The 18891-nt window shown below is 38.2% G+C and overlaps 1 pseudogene; it reads right to left on the reverse strand.

Annotated features, from left to right (window-relative positions):
- Nucleotides 1-298: 298 nt before the first annotated feature.
- LOC143641011 (urotensin-2 receptor-like) lies at nt 299-18225 on the reverse strand (annotated as a pseudogene).
- Between the last annotated feature and the right edge of the window lie 666 nt (nt 18226-18891).

Below are 18891 nucleotides of genomic sequence, written 5' to 3' on the forward strand. Positions count from 1 at the left end.
CCCATGGCCTTCCCAGCCAAGAGGGCAGAAGGGCTGCTCTGGGACCACAAGGCTGGGCATCAGACCCCCATGGGCCTGGGAGGCAGGACTAGCTCCAGAGACGTGTGCAGGAGGAGCATCTGCATATGGTGGGGACGTGGCCATCTCGCTGAGGGCAGCAGTGAGAAACAGAAGAAGGTGGAGGAAGAGCAGCAGAGGCCAGCTGGGAGTGGGCGCTTGGGAAGGGCCGCAAGGCATGACCTGGGCTCTGGGGCCTTCCCTGCCTGGACTCCCTGACCAGTAGGCTCACACAGGGGACTCAGACACAGGCCCCACCAGCTGCCACAGGGGACAGTATGAGGGTCTCCGTGGCCTGTTGGCTGCTGGAGGACAGTGAGTGTCCTGAGTCCCTCTGGAAGTGGATGTGATTGGGCAGGAAGCTGCTGGTGCCCCCATGGCCACTGCTGCCCCTGGAGCGTGGGCGTCCCGGCATGTGCTCCTGGTAGTTCTTGGTGAGCAGCGTGTAGAGGAAAAGGTTGAGACAGCTGTTGCCGTAGGTGAGGCAGGTGGTCAGGTAGTTGACGATGCACGCTGTCCGGGGTGCCAGCAGGAGGGCCTCATAGTACTGGGAGAGCAGCTGCCACAGCCAGAAGGGCAGGATGCAGGCCCAGAAGAGCAGGACAATGCTGAGGATGAGGCGGAGCACCCTGGGGTTGGGCAGTCGCCATGTCTGCCTGCAGGAGGCCAGCTGTGACAGCTAGTAGGCGCCGGCCAGGCAGGCGTAGAGCAGCCCAATGACCAGGCCGGGCCCCACGATGCTGGTCCCGAAGAGCAGTGTCAGGTAGGCGCGGTGTGCATGTGGGCCCCAGGCCGGCAAGCAGGGACTCCTGGGGCCCCAGTGGAACAGCCGAATGGCGAGCACCATGGGCAGGGTCAGCAGCACTGCCCGCGTCCAGGGGTCTCAACACTGCAGCATGGCGCTCACTGCTCATGACGGTCAGGGTCATGAGCAGTGAGCGCCAAAAATGTACTTACTCATCTGAAGTGGAGGACCTTTTTTTCCCTCCACCTCTCCCAGGAAACTTGTATGGGAACCTGGAGATTATTTTCCACCTGGCCCGCCACCCACTCCATTTCCAATGCGAAATGTCGATGCAGGGAGGGGGTTTTCCTCACAATCTTCCCCCAAGAGCTGGAATTCAGCCCTCTACACCCGCATTCTGAAAATACAAGTGAGTTCCCTGAAGGGTTCCTTCCAGCTGCAAATGAGCCTGTTACTCAACATCCAGAACCAAACCAGAAACCTCATGCTGTGGCTCTCTCTTCAAATGTAATTTGACTTATCTCTCATTTTTAGTTTTTAAGTAACTGCTTTTACTTCACTAATTGACTATTCTTTGGCTCCAATTGAAGCTCAGTGAAACTATAATTCTTAAGATAGTATTTTGTAAATAAAGATGGTTTACGTAGGAATCTTCTGAGTAAATTATTCCTATTTTATTTCATTCCAGAGTACAGCATTTAATCTGATGAAGCCACTATGACATAAACAAGAATGGAAGTTCTAGGTACTTGTAATCTAGCTGATGGAAATATATTTCAAACTCCCAAGAAAGAAGTCTATTTAGTATGACTGTAGCAAATGTGAAGTGACTTTAGGCTTAATGAAAAATTGTCACTGATTTACAGACTGGTTGGGCGTATCAGCTAGTTTTTCCCATATCAGAATAACTAGAGCATGGGAGGACTAAAGGAGAGAACACAACTAAACATGTCACGGAAACAGGAGATCTCAACTACAATAAAAATGAAGACCTCCTTTTTATATCGGTTGCTTAAAACATTACATAGCTCTTGAGATATCATTTTTCCTACATTAGATTCAAGTGAGTTATCAACTCCCATTTTTACCCCATATACAGATTGCACAATCACATTGTTTACACATCCACGTTTTTACAAAATGCCATATTTCTAACTGTTGTATTCTGCTACCTTTTTTATCCTCTACTATCCCCCCTCTCCTGCCCTCCCATCTTCTCACTCTATCCCATCTGCTGTAATTTAACGTTTGGGAATTGGAAAACACACTTTAAACTCACTCTGCTCCCCTTTTTCCCTTCTGTCAAATTACTGATCATCTTCTTCTGTTTCTCCTCCTCCTCCTCCTCCTCGTCCTCCTCCGCCTTATACCTTTAATTCATTCATCATACACTCATGCATTGGTTCATTCATTCCTTTCACATATGGTGTTGGGGAATCCAACTCAGGACCTTTGAAAGTGCGAAGCCAGCACTCTAGTGCTGAGCATAAACCACAGCACCTGTCTTTTTTACTTTATGACTGTTTACATGAAATTCAGAATCGCATTCTGCTATGGTTCACTGATATGTGGATTGACCTAGTCCTTGTTTCCTGGGAGACTTTTGGAAAATATATATGAATTATTAGGAGATTGAAATGAAGAAACAAAGAGGAAATTCCCCAATTTCTTATTCTTAGATTCCATACTCTGACTCTGCCTACCTACTATAAAAAACTTTTAACCTCTTACTCCCCATTTCTATATCATTGCCAACAAGTGAACATTCACTGCCCTACAACAAACCAGAGAACTCACATTGAACAATGTTTCCCCAGTAGAGACCAAGACACAATACTTATTAAAAAAATACCCTAGCTATGAATTAGTAGTTAAAGCTTTATTTGAGTGTCAAATGTGCTCTAATTATGTGTTTGTGTGTTGGTTGATATGTGTGTGTGTGTGTGTGTGTGTAAAACATGCACTGAGGTGTGAAATAAATGCAAGATTGTAACGGCCTTCTTAAAAATAAGAAGCAGCTTTATCACATTTGAAGCCCAGTGAAGAATCTGCCTGATATTTGACCTACAATTAATTGAAATGTGAAAAATTCAGGCCTAGAAAAACAAAGCCAACATACATAATGAATCTCATCAGCCTGTCTCACCTGTTTTCAAATCAGTCCTTTAAATAAACCTAAATTGCCAGCATAAAACATCAGTTGCTCGAAACAAGTGGACGGATGTCCCCTGCCATGGGCTGTGTAAAATACATGGAGCATCCCGCACTGATTGTTATCTAGAATGAATTCTGCCTGAACTACTATTGGAGAATAGTTGCTGATATACTGCGGTTCTTATACCAGTGAACTGGAATGAAGGTAGTTTCAGGCTGCAAAGGAATAAATTGATTTTACTAACTGGTTTTTGGAAAACACTGCCATGAAAAATTATCAATATGTTCATAACGGCATCTACATGGCTCTCCACAGGCGTTTTACTTAATGGGGGAGGTGGTGAGGTCTGGATATAACTTAACTGTTCATTAGTAGGTAGAACAATATAATGGGGATCAGAGTGCACATTCTGGTTTGAACTCAATCTAGGTAACATGGATTCATCTCTGTGTAACAGGCCTGCTTCTGAAAAACACAATGTAGAGCTCCAAAAGCAGAACCATACTTTCAGAATACCATGTTATGTTTGTAAATAGAGAGACAGATAGATATACAGAAATCAAAAATCTGAAAAAGGTCTGGAAGTGTACATATCAATAACTTACAATGTCAGTAGTGGGGGATTAATAGCAGATCAAGAAGACTGTATCTGCATGCGAAATGGTTCAATTTTTCAAAGAGTTTTTTAAAGGACAATGGACAAAAAATTCAAAGGGTTACAGTAAGTGTTGAGGAGTGACTTGGTAAAAGGAGCACAGAGGTGAGAAAGAATTAAGTTGAGTTCAATAGAACCAGGTACAATATCTGTACACATGACTCCATGAACAGGAGCAAAGGGGAAACTTAAAGAAATCATAGGACTAAGGAGAGATCAGGATTAGGGGGGTTTATAGGAAGAGCTGAAAAAAACAAAAGCATGCAATGGGCAGAAAATGTGGAAGAAAAGGCCTCACAGGTGGTAAACTGATCCATCTCTCCCTGGTAGTTCAACTGTATGAATAACAGAGAGGCCGGCTAAGTGGGAAAGTCCTTGGAAACTCTGTTCATACAGACAACAGAAAGTGCCACCAGAGTGAAAAAAGTAAACCTAGTAAGGCCAGCTTAGCCCCTTCCCCTTGGTGTTTTATGCCACCTATCTTTCTTACTGTGCCTCTGTTTATCTACACTGATACGTGTTAGGTCCAAAGGCAGTGACAAAGCATTGCTACATGTATTGATGAATCCTGCCACTTCCACAAAGCACAGCCATTTTACTTAGTGTTCTCAATACCTTCTTTTCGACTCTCATCTCGTTTGAAGAAACACTTTCAGAGGAAAGAAGTTCTCCCTAAGCCACATGTGTCCTTAAGTAAACTATGAATTGAGTGCTATCTCAAGGTGTTTGGGCTGATTCCTCCACATGGCCCGTGAAACCTAGAAAAGTGTCATGCACCAACAGGCAGTACATCTACACTGAGTCCTGTTCTTTGCACACCACGGTCACCTTGTTGTCCATTTAATGGTCAGAAAAAACAGTGTTACAGTGAGTATCCTTCTTAGTAGTAGGACTAAAGTGTTTTGGACTCGCATGTTCAGATCCTGAAAAGGCTCAGAGAAGTCCACTTGAAAGCTGGTCATTCGATACAGGTGCTGGAGACGAAAACAAGCTACTCTCACTCAAACAAAAGGCAAGGGACACAAAGACCAATATAGGCCATAAAAGCTGTTTGAACAGTTTAGACAGCTTTAGAATTTGAGTGACATCAAACTGAATGTTATTATGACTGGATGGAATCTTCCTACTAAGCTCCGCCTTGGCCTGGCCTAAACCAAATCAAGGGGTGTGTGGCATGGAGAGGAATTCTCTCTGGCTGGAGTGGGAGGGACCTAAACCTGTGGCACTAGAGGATGCACTGGGTAGGGAAGGGGACAAGACTCCCCTGATGGGCCGTTGAGCACAACAAGGCTCCTGGGAGCCCTTGATCACGGCTCCCACCGCCATACACCCAACACCCGCCATACGCTCAGCCCCTGAAGGGGATCACAGTGGTCTGCTCCGTTGCCTGGTGCAGGTTGGAGTTCCTGACCAAACACCTGAGTGTCCACAGCCTGTGTTGGCCTGCCTGGGCAGGCAGTGGTTGTGGTGGCAAGAGTCAAAGCCGTCTTGGCGTGATGGAGGAGCCAAGGGCTGCCTCTCAGCCATACTAGTGGGTGGTTCTGGAAGAAGCACCCAGGGTTGTGGCAGCATTGTCCGAAGACATGGAGCCAGGCCATCTTCCTTATGGCTTTCCTTGGGAGTTGGTGATGTGTACAGCTCTTGGATTTTTTGCTGTTCTCTCACTTTTCTGGAGAAGTTTTCAGTCGGTTAGTAGCAGGCTTTACGTGGGAAGAGAAAAAAAGCTGGCTCTAAATCTTGCTGGACTTATTGAAAAAAAATGTGGACTTCTTGAAAAAGTTAGCCTTGTTGAAAAAGAACATGAAGGCTTAGACTCATCTTTAAAGGATTGCAGGTTTGAGAAGGGCTCAAGGGAAGCACAACATCTGGAGGCAACCTACGAAAAGCTGCATAGGTCCGAATCCAGCCATGGCATTGAAATGCTCTTTCCAGAAGAAGAGCTCAAAGCACAGAAGGCTAAACATGGTCAACAGGATGAAACGATGGCGCATCTGTCAAGGAGGATACAGTCCCTCCAAGGTGAATCTAAATCCCTCGGATCACAAATAGCTGAAGCTAGAACAAACTGGAGACTCTTTCAAGTGAATGAGGAAGAACTGAAGCTGGCAATCAAAGAGGTTTTGAAGGAAGGATCCCAACTTCCGCAAACGCAGAGACCAACAATACAAGGAGAAGCTGAACCACAGAGGGAACAAGGAGGTGTCCGATGTAAAGCCAAAATCACATTAGAGGACTCTAAAGCAGCTGGAGAACAAGTTCTAAGGGACACAGAAAATCACATGGAGTCTCTGAGTGAGTGCTTGCTGAAGATGAAGGATAGGTCTTCTCCAAGCCTGGGAGCCCAAAGGGATGGTGGTCACCTGGAATTGGGAAGGACGAGTCAACCAGAAATTGGTGCTCACTTGGAGGATGAGTCCAAAGGAGCTTTGAGGAACCTGGTTTATGGTGCTAAGCTAAAGGCCTCCTTAGAAATCTTGGAAGAAGGAAGAAATCAAAAATGTACTTACTCATCTGAAGTGGAGGAAACCACGGAAGACCTTACAGAACACCTTAAAAGTCTGCAGACCCAACAGGTATCCTTGCAGTCAGAAAATGCACAGCTGCAAAGTGAGAATGAGACCCTACAGAAGAACTTTAAGTATATTTCGTTATGTTTCAGAGCCAGACACCAAATCAAGCAAAAAAAAAAAAAAAAAAGAAATGAAAAGAAAAGAGCATAAGAAATCAATGATAAAAAGTAAAGGGACTAAATTTTTCCCCACATTCATTTCCAACTCTTCAAACTTTCACAAGTGTTGAAGGAAATGCCTTCACCTTCTCCACAGCACTTACAGAAAGCTAAGATGAATGTATCAATTCTGTTCAATATTTTCTAAGATGTCACACTGTGCAAAGAAAGCCTTCTAAAATCAATCCCTTATAAGTGTATAAGTTTATACACAAAATTTGAATGTAATAAGGAGTAGAAAATCGAGTTAACATCTGATGCATTAACAAAAGCCAAAAAATTTTTACTTCTGGGGTAATAACTTTTTTGTTTCTGTTTAAGAACTGCTTAAAGTGGTAACCAACCACTTTGATTTTTTACTCCTATAACATAATTGCTACACTTGAATGAGAACAATGTCTACCATATAACAGATGTTCAATAAATTAGTTTGTAACTTGTCTTTAAATTACCATACCTGTTTTCACTTCTGACCTCCAGCCCTAGAATATATGGCATCATTCATTTGAGAATGTCAAGTTTGAATTCAATTAACCCTTCTCAATTACAATTCAACTACTGTATTAAAAGGAACTTCATTAAACTGCTTTTATAAGTTCCTTTCTAGTTTTTATTAGCTAATTAATAAGTACCAATAATTTCTCAAGCTGGAAATCTCCACTACCAGCAGCAATGCTGGGTGAAACACTGCTAACTTGAGTATCAGAAAATTATTCTTAAGGGTTACATAAAAATTAACATGAATCTCAGAACAACCCCATAAGGTAGTTATAATTTCCATCTTCTGAAAAAGCAGTTAAGTACAGGAAGGTTAATTAACAGTCAAAATCATACTGCTAAGTGGCAGAGCTAGGACACAACTTAGGTACTGTGACCCCAGAGGCAGTGTTCTGGGATCTACTTACTTTCAGTTCTCATATCAAATCATCTATTTTTACCTGTTGAACAACCACTCTGAAATTCTGTAGTAGTCCTTAAACAGAACTGCTTCAGTTTATTGTTTCTTGGGGCACAAAAAGAATCTTCCAGGGACATGAAAGAATCTGCTATGGCCATGCCTTACAATGACAGTGCCCACCTTAAAGGTTAATGCACCCTCCAGCTCCTTACTGTAGTAGTGTTTATATTAAGCTCGTATTTGTTAAAATACTCTGGTATTCTCTTTCATCTTCTTACCTACAGAGATTATTTCATTTTATTTAGATTAAAAACATATTCTACATGTTTATGATCCAAATTGTATGGAAACACATTCTTTGGCTGGTCTGTTCAAAACTTATCTCACTCAAGCTTTCCAAGGGACAGTTTATCACACCCTGAAATTCCAGACTGTTCATCTCTCTAGTCATTCAATTACATTTCAACCATATCTTCTTGTCTTTACCTTCTCTTGCCTTTTTAGCAGTTTGCCCTGAAGTTACACACCAGATAAACATCTCAAGGTGGTACACAGTCTTACAGAGCTAACACACATGTTCTCTAAAAGCTGCTCTGGTTCATAAACTTTATCTCAGATGGGGTCCTTGGTGTTGTAAAATTCCAAATTTAAAATGAATCTGACACCCCAAATGGAAAAACTTAGGGAGGGAAAGGCAAATTATATATACTATACCCCATCTTCACAAAAGAAATTTTAACAAAGTAAGAGAAAATGTCTTTTCATGAATCATCTATCCATTTGTCATGACTATGCTTAAGTCATCCAAATTCTACAACATAGTGACAAAATTTCAAACTCCTGTTATGCCTTTAACTTCCTCAGATTAAAAAGGAATAAAGATTCTATTAGTTGTGTGCATGGCAAGTACACACAGATACAGACACAAACCCCATTCCTTGTGTTTATGGTTTAATGAAGCAAGAAAGACCAAAAAGGCTATCTTCAATCATCTATCTATACATGGTACACAAACTAGTCCTTTAGCATCTTAAAATTGATCTGATATGAAAAGGCTGACTCAGACAAATCAGTTGGATATTTAAAGAATATACAGTAGGTGTAGGACTGTAAGACCTTCTCAAGTAAAGGTCATAATTTTTTTCCATTCAGAAAACAAAGTTTAAAAAAAAAAAACCCACTGTTCCATCTGCTTGGAATGCACTCACCCTGCACCCCAATCCCTGTTCTGGCTGGTACTACTTTTGTTTTAGGCCTTGATTTAAATACACACTTCTCTTTTCCAAATTGAATCGAATCCTCAAAGCATACTTCCATATATTCTATTTTGGACTCTATCTCAATTGGAAATTTTATATTTATACTTGATTTGCTTTATGGGGACAAGGACCAGATTTCTTTTTTGCTACTATACCTAGCACTGCTCAACCTACACAAAGTACTCAATTAAATGACTGAATGACTAAGCATTACATGGTACATAAGTGGATTGCCTTGATATCAAAACACCTCAGTAATTTTGCAGCTTTGGAATAAAACAAAAGGCATATCCCCTAAAATAACAATGAAACTGGCTACCAAATTAACAATCAAATATTGTGTTTCTTCACAGGCACAAGATTATCAAGCCACTGTCTTCCCTAAAAATTAATTGGCTCATTGGTAGAGCAATGCCTGGCATGCCTAAGGCTCTGGGGTTCAATCTCCAGCACCACAAAAGAACAAACAAAAAGCCCTATCTGCCTCAAAAAAAGTGATGAATTTCTTAAATCATGTACAACTGCAAATGCTGGGGATATAGCTCAGTAGGTAAGGTGCTTCCCTTGCATACACAAGGCACTGGGTTCAATCCCCAGCACCATAAATAAATAAATCCTGTAGAGCTCCAACTACAAAATGCTTCTTAAAATCCACTGCAGAAGTGCTAGATGCCATCGATACCTTCTCTGTTCCATGAGAATGAATTAAGATTTTTTACTGACCAGTCACAAACATGGCATGGTATCACTGTGTTTTACTATCTGATCTTCTCTTCTTTAGAGCCATCTCAATTGGGCTGCCCCACCCCCCAAATTTCTAACTAAGACAGCAACAGGAAAATAAATATGTTGCATAAGTTTAAGAAGTAAAGGATGGGAACAAGCAAATACCTAACAGAACACAAAAACCATTTAGCAACTTGTCCACTGGGACTGAGTAGCTACTAACGACTTCAAAACCAGAGCACGCACTAACTTATATGAGATCTGATCCTCTGAAAACAGCACAATATTAGACTCATCATCTGTCCATATGTATCTCAAACCATGAAGAAACTACCTTGGACTCTGTGCACAATTAAAAAATACACCAATGTGGCTATTCTCAAAAAAAAAAAAAAAAAAAAAAAAAACTATTAAATTCTGAGTCCTTCAAGCAAAATCTTCAGAGAATATTTTCATGAATGCATTCTTCCTACCCAATTAACTATATAACTGATTTCAGTCAGTTACAACTTTAGATGTTTATAACATGTTGGTTGTTAATGGGTTGATATGTGACTATGAAATACACCAAGGGAATCATAAACCACTGTTCTTAATGAAGTATTCTTATCAGTCAAAACTGCCATTAGTCCTCTTCATATTAAGTAAGAATTACACTGGAAATTTTAACGTTTCCTTTTAAAGCAATTTAAAATAAGATATACCCTTTTACTAATATAATGTCACTTAAAAACAACACTGGTTACTCCCTACCTTAAGGAGGAACATTAATAAATTTACCCTGTCTGGAATAAATTTTCTTGAAGAGGTTTAGTTATAGATAACCTTTGGGAACTGCTCCACAAGAAAACATCACAATGTTAAACATACATTTTACTTATGTATATTTATATTGTCACTCCCTACTAAAAACTTAAAATCTTGCACAAGCCGTACTCCCTACTAGACAGACACACAAACACATACACACCTCTAATACTGGTAACTTTCTCACACTTGATTTCTAAATTCCAATCTTAACTGTAACTTGCCCAAATATGATACAGCGAATCAAATGTCAGAAAGGTATGCCTACTAAAGACAAGTAAAATTTTACTCTGTTTTCTTCAAGTCCTAGACATTATCTGCACTTTACAGTAGTATCAAATGAGCTATGATTTCACATAATTATTGTCAATTACAATGTAATTTCAAACAACCAATAAATAATGTGATCACTAAAATTTATTTAGTTAAGATGCATGGATGCAGATAGATCCATCAACAAAGACTCATGTCATTGACCACGTAACATTTTGTTCCAACATGTCTTTTTTTAAAACTTTGGGAAATTGCATTGTGACACAGGTTATTTGTTATGTTTACAGTACTGGGGATTGAACTCAGGGCCTTGTACATGCTAGACAAGTGCTCTACTCCTGAGCTAGATCCCCTAGCCCTGTGAGAAATAGCATTCAAATAACACAGAAGTTAGTATGAAAACTTCCTCCAGAATTTATCCAGACCTTAAGCACTATTTCATGGATGAACTCCACAGTACAGGCAAATACCATGACCATGACCATGACAGCCTTGAACTTGCAATCTCAGCCTCCAGAGTAGCTGGGATTACAGGCATTTGCCACTGTGCCCATCAAGAAATAAGCTTTTTAAAAAACTTAAATGTCATACAAATGCAGATAAACAAAAGCAATAAGGGAAAAAAAAGAGATTTTTAAAGAAATGACTATCCGGAAATATATACCACTTGTGCAGAATGCAACTATATAAAATGAAGAAAATATTTTTGTCAAGTTAAAACATTCAAAAAGACCAGTATGACCACATGTACCACAGCTATAAAGAGGAAACAACACACCTTCAGGTGCCCTGAGTACATTACATAACAAGATTTGGCCTTTTAGTTCATTATGTATGCATATCAAGATCTGCAAAATTAACATTAAAAGTCCCTTGCCCACAATTAAATCATATCCCATCTTACACATCATTCCTTCTAACAGTAGCTGTCCTTCTACAAAGATAAATCCATTTTTTTTTTCTTTTTGGCAAGGCTGGGGGTTGAACTTGGGCCCTCATGCAAGCACTCTACCATTGCTACATCCCCAGACCACTAGGATATATCTTACTTTTCTATCATATTTAAATGGTATTTCAGAGCATGTCTACTAAAACAACACATTTTATAGGAACATTTTCACTTAAGATACAACCTCAAGCAACTAAAACCTGATCTGCCAACTTCAATTTCTACTCTAAAGCAACATATATTATAACCAAGAAAAAGAATCCACATTAAAATGTCACCTGGCAAGTCAAAGATGGCCGACTTCGAACTATTCAAATTTTAAATTTTTATAACTTGAGCATCCACTTGCAAAATTCTTAACAAGTGGCAGAAAAGCTACAATTAGAAAAAGCATCCATTTTTAAGATAAAGTACTTACTTAAGGATGGTTTTTGCGCTACTTCAGTCTTCAAATCGAATGGAATAACCAACTTCCTGGCCCAACATCACATCCATCTCATCAGCAACTCTCTGAGCCACACTCATTGCAGCCACTCTCCTGGGTTGGGTACAGGCAACTCCTCTCTTGGGTCCTGGTAATGATCGCATATACTCCACACACCACTGTTGAATCTATCAAATAATTTCACATTTAAATTAATTCTATTCTGCTGCATATCAACTATGTTTAATATAAAGCACTTTTATCTCATTCCAATAATATAAAATAAAATTCAATTAGACAAGTGACAGAGAATTATTTATAACAAAAACTTATCATATTATAACTCCTTAAACATATATAATTTAGATAGAAAAATATCCAAAAAGAGGTCATGTGTAACAAGGATGTGATGTGATTACATTCTGTGCACTAGGTCCACATAAGCTTTGCTTGGTATGCTCCCAGGGTTTAAGTGGTCCCATCATTAACTATCTGTCTACCCAATGAAAAAAAAAATCCTACTTGAAACAAATTCTACTTAATAACAAAAATGTTAGTTTCCAATAAGTACAGCATCAAAATTCAAACAATGAGTTATAATATGCAGATACAAGTATCTTTTAATTCAATTCAAATTCTGTAAGCCAGCAGAAGCCAAATCCTAGCACCTACTAGTACTCCAATCCATCTTTCAGGAATGTTATGCACAGTGGCAACACTCTAGGTACCATCTTTAAAGTAATTACCAGTCTCAAATTCAATATGGACTACAGCGATAGCACTTTGCTGAGTAAGGTCAATCAAGGGGAAAGGGGAAAGAGAAAACCTCAACCACAAGATGGTTGTCAGGATGATAGCATATTTCCTTCCTAATTATCCACACACTCATAGATTCTCTCATTTTATGGTTCTTCTCGAGTGACTTAACTGAAAAAAAACCATGGGAAAAAAGCAAATGACCATAGCATAAAACTGGAATCTACTGCTACAAGGACATGATTTGTCTTCACCAAAGCTTCCAAAAGCCTATCAGGTGCTAATGCTATAGAAAAAACAAAGGGTTTTGGGGTACACTATGTGTACAATGACATCTGATAAATAGTATTGATTATTGCATTATTATTACATTTTAGTTAGGTTACTTTTTAATTTGGAAATAACTTGTAACTGGAGAAACAAATGAAAGATGATTATGTTGCTTCTCTGAGAACATAATAATATTTTTACATGGTTTTAAATGAACAAAATACTTCATTAAAATAGCAGAGTCTTCCTGGTATTGCAAACCAACAGACCCACATTAAGTGGTCTTCTTATGAGGTTTTAATTATCTACCCTCATTTTACCAATCCTCAAAAGTACTGACTTACAGATTAAAAATACTTAACAATTAATTCGTAATTCTTAAGGCAAGATTATTCACATTTTTAAAAATTTCCCTCCAGTGAAATTGATAATTTAAAAATATATAGTTTTGGTTAATTTAGAAGTTCTCTTTTAGAACCCCTTATACTGTTAAAATAAATGAGGATACCAAACAATTAATACATTTATTATATTTGGAAGTTAAAACTGAAAAGCAGCTAAATTGTTTACTAATTACTAGTAACAACTTATCTTCTATTTTTAAAATGTATATTTTTCAAATAAAATAATACTTGGCTAGTAGAGCACATTTTATTATTTTTACGTATCTCTCATGTCTAGCTTATTGGAAGAAACCTCAATTCTGTCTCTACATTCAGTATGTTGCAATATTTTGTTTTGTATGAAAAATACTAAGAAATTCTTGGACCCTGGAAAGGGTTTCAGAGATTTTTAAGGGTTCCCAAAACAGCTTATGATAAGGCATCTACTCAAACTTTCTAAGAAAATATAATTTGGAAGGGATACATATCCTGAAAGATGTGGGCGACTGGTCTGCTCAAAGTAGGCATCTGCTCTGCTCTTCCTTCCTCCACTTGAGGCTATTTTCCCAAAACCTAATCCTTGTTCCTTGGGGCTTTCCAGTTTTATATATTGTCCTGAGTAGCCTTTTCTATTCTCTTAAATTCCAACATTGCCTGCAACAGAACAAAGTCAATCCTAACTCTAGCTCCTACCCCCTAACCTGGTAGTCACATCTCCTTCTGAATAATGAATATTTTATTGGTATCTCAAATTCATCAAGTTCAAAGCAAAACCATTTCTCACCTTCCTTCAAGTTCTTTGAATTCTTCCCATGTCCCCTATTCAGTGACAGTAAAAAACAGACTCCATTCTTTGTTCCTCATTCCCACTAACCTTGCACACAAAGTCAATACTTCTGTTAGGATCTCCTATATGGTCTTTCATGACTGAACATTTTAATGAAAATTTGTGTCAATCCCCTCCAATTAAAAACTCTGATGGCTTCCTTACCTATGGCGAGAGGTAGTAAGGCTCAACCTAGGGCTCCAGTCTCACCTACCCCACCAGCCCTTCACACACCCTGCACACTAGTCAAAGTGTGCAGTGTTCCCTTCTCTAAACTTGTACCCTCACTCATGTTTTTCCTCTGACTGAACTAGCTTCAATTTCTCAAATATAGGAATAGTATGTGCACACCAAGCACAATGCAAAATGTCTTTTCTATGGCTCTTTCAAAAGTTAAAGTCATTATTTCAAATTAGGTTTGATTTCATTTTCTGATAGGCAGGGATAACCAAAACAATGGCTAAGTACTCTTTATTAGGTTTGTGTCCAAGTTTGGTAACAGTATACTAAAAAGCATTTGGATGAAATTTACTGATTAAACTTTCTAGTTTCCCTTTCACATCCCCAAAATTCCCTGCAGTCTTCAATATTCACATAAAGTAACCCCTGAAAGCATGTGTAATCCAAATCATCACAAGCCTCTTATGCCTTGAATCGATTAAATTATCCACACTAACTACTAATAAAAACTCCTCTGAACCACATCAGACCACAGAACAGCAGTATGAAATAAATATAACTGGTTATTGAAAAGGGACAAAATTGTTAATGCTGAACTTACCTAAATCCAGAAACTATTTAACCCAGAGCAGCCCACTAAACCAGAGTTCTCTCATTAATCTAAGCCGCATTCTGGTCCTTCATAAAATGTGATTACTTTCCCTGCAGAGTCGTATACAAACTTAAAATGATATAATACATGTAAAGTACACAATGCCTGATTAATTAACAGGTGTGTTAATATTCTACAAACCAGTAAAACAGTTGATATAATTATTTAAAATACTCTGACAATGCTCCATTTTGTCCTATTGTATTAGATGTGAAACATCTATAAAAATATATAGTATGTACCATTTAATTAGTATAGTGATATAATTAATTAGTATTACATTATTCCCAATGTATCTGAATGCACATGTGTTCATTTCATTGAAATATTTGCAAATTTGAAAACATGGGACTTAATGAAATAGATTAGCATAATTAAGAGTTATAGACTTGCATGTTTCTAAAACTTTTAAAATTTTGTTTAATTAAAAAAAAAAGGCTACAGTTTCTTTTCCTAACATCAGCACTAAGTTTTCCTTCACTTGAAAATAGTACTCACTAAAGTTCAGTCTTCAATAAAAGCTTTTCAATTTTGGTTGCTGTAGTAGCTTTCGAAAAGCCTCCAGGGAATACTCAAATTGACTTGCAGTCCATATAACTTAAAAGAAGATAGTTAACCTCACTCGGGGGAAAACACACACACACACACACACACACACACAGACACACACACAATTAAAAATTACCCCAGGTTCATTTTTTTCACCTATTAGATCTGTAAAAACTCCAATCCGGTGATACTCCCAAACATGCTCTCACACTTGCTTATGGAAAGGTAAACTGACAGGTTACTTATGAAGGGAAGGCAATTTGGCTACATGTATTTTAACTGCAAATGATATCCTGGCCCAAGTTTCCATTTCTACAAACATACCTGCCCATGTGAAGCCTACATATCTATTAACAGAAGCCCAGTAAATAATGACTTATCCATGTTTGAAAAATATCCTAGATGTCTTATTACAAACATACCGACAACAGTATTTATGTCTGGCATGAGGTAGGGATGACTACATATGCCTTCTACTTTGTGAAAGAATAGGTAATATTCAGTTCCAAACAACTATAATAAAAAGAAAAAAGAAAAAGTAACTCACCTGTGTTGTCTTACCAGACCCAGTCTCGCCAACCAGCACAAATGACTGATGTCTAACCAGGATATCTGTAAACCTATCCTCGTATTCCCAAACAGGGAGCTGAAGTCGTTTCTTTAGAATATCATAGTATCGAGGTGTATGGGGTAAATTGGTGAATGGATTAATGCACTGTGGAAGTGATGTGTTTCCTGCATGTCCAGTGTGTGTTGAATGAGCACAATGTGTTGAATGTGTTGAATGAGCTGAGTGGGTTGAATGAGCTGAATGGGAAGCTTTCAAAGGTGGTAATCCAGCACTGATAAGCATAGCATTGGTTGAAGCTCGCAATTCTTTCTCCTTTTCTTTCTCCCTCTCCCGCTCTCGATCTCCTCTATCACGTTCTCGGTCCCGATCTTTAGACTGATCTTCACGATCCCGGTCTCGATCTCGTTCTTTCCTATGAATGCAAATTTTAGAATTCAGATTCTAAATTTTAAGCATAATGTTCGAGGCAATATTACAGTCATAAGAGCACAAATGTTCACTAAACTAATGAAAAAAATTAATGTAAAATTTCAATGAATTACATAACTATTAGAAATAACAATCAAGAATTTCCCACAATCCACCATAAACTTTTTCCTTCCTTGATTGATGCCTCAAATTATCTTACTACAAACTTCAACATCCTAAGAAATAAATCTGTAAAAAAAATCTATTTCCACAACAGAAGTCAGAGACTGCAGCTGGAGTGTGGAAGACAGACATAAATTGGGCAAGATAGCCCCACAATCTTTCCTAGATTCTCCTTCAAGCTGCATTTAACACAGTACAATGTTACACACAGTATCACAAGTAATACAAATATGAATTAGAGGATTATCTGCAAGTTTGCTTTCTTAATTATACTTTCCAGTACTTCCTCAATTTTATTCAGTAAGTGTATACTGCTTTACAAGAAAAATGAAAATTCTAAAACACTTTTATTCCTTTGCTTTCAGTGTCTACTCTTGCATTTAGCCTTTGGGGATAGTAAAACACTGGAAGTACAAGGTAAATCCGCATATACTGGCCAACCATAAACGAAATATAGCCGAATTAAAACTAGCTTCATTTTACTGCTGTTTTAAAATGCTAAAATTATGCAGGCAGCCACTTTATTAAACTTAGGCCAGTTTTAAGTAGTCAATTATGATATCTACTTCTAGTTACTAGATTGTCACAATACAATGATAACCTTAATTAATCTAGGTGAGGAAACCTGACAAGCAGCAAGACAAAGGGCTGTATCTGGTGGCCTCTGAGGGCCTGGTGACAGAAATAAAATAATCTTTGCTTGCTCATTTTACTAATCCACTTTATTTCAGACAAACTCCTATAGCAAAGAAGGAGTTTGTAGCAAAGAAACTTGCCACAAGGTGTTGGGACCCAGATTAAAAATAATGAGGACCAACAGGAAGCTAAATGTGTCATTGCTTCTTATTCACAATACACAAATGAGTACAAGTTTCCTGTGCTCTAAGTATCAGTAGCAGAGAAAGAGCAGTCATTCTCCATAATGGTACATCAATGGGGCAATAGTAAATTCTTGACCGACCACAGCTAAAATACTAAACCCAGCACTGAGTCAGAATGGTCCATTTACAGAAATGGTAAGCTGACCAATCAAATCGGATCTTTTCCTTCTTAAAATATGCCATTCTATTCCATTAAAAAAAAAAAGACTTAAGAGGGAAAATCCTTGTCTTAAACAGGTGATTTTTTTCCTTCTTCCATTTCAATGTCCACATGCTACAGAATTATAGGGCATACAAGCAAGAAAGTTTTACTCAAAATCAAAAGAAAATCTGAAAAATGACTAACCATAAAATGAAGTCTCACAATTCAAAATTTTAGAGTCCTGACCTATCTTTGAAATATGCTATCAACTATCTACTTTCTTTCTCTCCTTCTACCTTATCATAGTGCTCAACAAATTTAATAAGCATTCATATTAGCCCAAAATGTGTATGGGGAATACTTTACAATTGGGGAAGCAGAAATATGCTCACCAAGTGAGAAGCACTATAGTCACAAATAATTCAGAGTAGCCATCTGAAAGATAATGGTACACAAAACTAGAGTGAACCCTTTAAGAACATCTGGTCTAAATGAAAAGGATTGTTTCTAATACTCATACCGTCATGGGGGAGAAAAGAAGGACCGAGAAAAGAAAATGTTTAATAAATTCCTCTTGTACTTCTCACATAATATCAGATATTTAAGATATGGACCAAAAATTCAATAGTTACAAAACTGGGGGGAAGAGGGCTTATGGAAAAAGTAAACTATGTATTACATACTCTTGTAGTCCTGTGCCAACAAAGAATGGTTTCCAGAGATCAACTTCATCCATAGCTTCATCCATAGCTTCATTAAAAAAAACAAAAACTCTACAACACAGGAAGCGAATATCAAATACATTCTGAAGACACAAAGATTAGGAGCTGACCAAGAAATGCAGGCAATAATAGTACAGAAAGAAAAGGGATATAACCATAGGTAAGGCATAAGCCTCAATTTATTAATTTGCATAGTGAAAAGTATTAGTAAGATTAAAGTAAGAAAGTAACAGAGAAGACTCTATAGGGTCATGGAAAAAAGGAAACAGGCAGATGTAGAAAACAATTCAATCACCTAGAAATACTGCCTTATGGTTCAAGCTATCTATCTTCAATAGGATAGGGAGGATAAAAATTAAGTCTGTTAAGTGGGAACTTAAACCCTCTGCTTCATAAATATGTATAGGCTTGTACTTATGCATATTTTCTTTTTTAAATATGTATTTTTGTCAAGCACAAAAATTGTATGATTCTATACAATTTTTCAGCTGAATTCTGGCTCAGCACTTAAGGTAGCTACATAACAGTATTTCTTTTCTCATCTCAAAACATGCTATTAATGCCTTGTGAGGTATTGAAAAGATTAAATGAATTAACACAAGAAAGTGTTGTCTAACTCTGAAAATGCCCAGTAAATGTTGGTTACTATTAAAGTTGTTTTTTTTTTTAAGTTAGAATTACCATGTTAAAGC

This window comes from Callospermophilus lateralis, unplaced genomic scaffold, assembly GCF_048772815.1.
Source record: "Callospermophilus lateralis isolate mCalLat2 unplaced genomic scaffold, mCalLat2.hap1 Scaffold_82, whole genome shotgun sequence".
NCBI lineage: Eukaryota > Metazoa > Chordata > Mammalia > Rodentia > Sciuridae > Callospermophilus > Callospermophilus lateralis.